The sequence below is a fragment of the Marmota monax genome, unplaced genomic scaffold (assembly GCF_021218885.2).
Source record: "Marmota monax isolate L192 unplaced genomic scaffold, Marmota_monax_Labrador192_F-V1.1 WCK01_AAM20220418_F8-fsc00136, whole genome shotgun sequence".
Taxonomy (NCBI): Eukaryota; Metazoa; Chordata; class Mammalia; order Rodentia; family Sciuridae; genus Marmota; species Marmota monax.
In genome coordinates, this window is record NW_026693905.1 from 1,638,193 (window position 1) to 1,639,169 (window position 977).

The following is a 977-nucleotide window of genomic DNA, read 5'->3' on the forward strand; positions in this document are numbered from 1 at the left end:
CTCATAATCATTAAAATTTCTTCAGGCCTCCCAGACTTTCAGCACCAGCACAGTAGCCAAGAGCAGGAGGCATGAGAGGAAAACTTTTAAATGAGGAACATTCTAGAAGGAGAACTGTCCTAGTAGGGCATTCTGGACATGGCTCCTGGTGGTCAGGACAGTGTCTAGAACTAGTTATCTGTAGGGATTGCCTCAGGACCACAGAGAAGACTCAAGTGCCAGACAATCTAATGTCACCAAGATAAGTGAGAACATATTTTTTTAATATGCTTTCTTCCTACCTGTCATTTATGCAAACTTGTTTTAGTATCCAATCTAAAATCATACTTGGTTTACCTCTCATTTAGTATAGATTATAAACCCCAGCAAATGTGTAGATTACATTTATCGCGTAATGCTTTCTCCTGTGCTAATCATTTTGAATATTCAATAAACTCTACTTGAGCAACTGATGGCATGAGTAACATGAAACCCACAACAAAGGAAAGTTGTTTCAGCTAGCCACACATCATCTTAAAGGCCTATCGTTTTTTAAAATAGATGGCATTTCATTTTGGATTTCTGGATTTCTTGATTCTATTATGGACTAAAATTCTAAAAGCAATAGCAAAAAAAAAAAAAAAAAAAAATCCCAGAAAAACGTGTTATTGTCTCAACCACAACTCTTATCAGAACAAAACTTGGTGACCTTTAGAACTTTGACAGTTTCAATAAGTATATCAAAAATACTTCTGAAGAAGTTATAACACTAAATCAGAGCAGTATGAATGTGGAAATTCCTATAATCTAAAAAAAAAAAAAAAGAAGACTTAAAAAAAATAACTTAAGAGTGTATCACACACATGCTTCAGAATAATGATAAATACAACATTTAAAGAAGACTTCAAAATTAGATGCCATTTCCAATTCCTGAGTCAATGGCCTGACCGCTCAGCTACTGTATTAAAATGTTAGACGGGGATAACCAGCATGTCTGG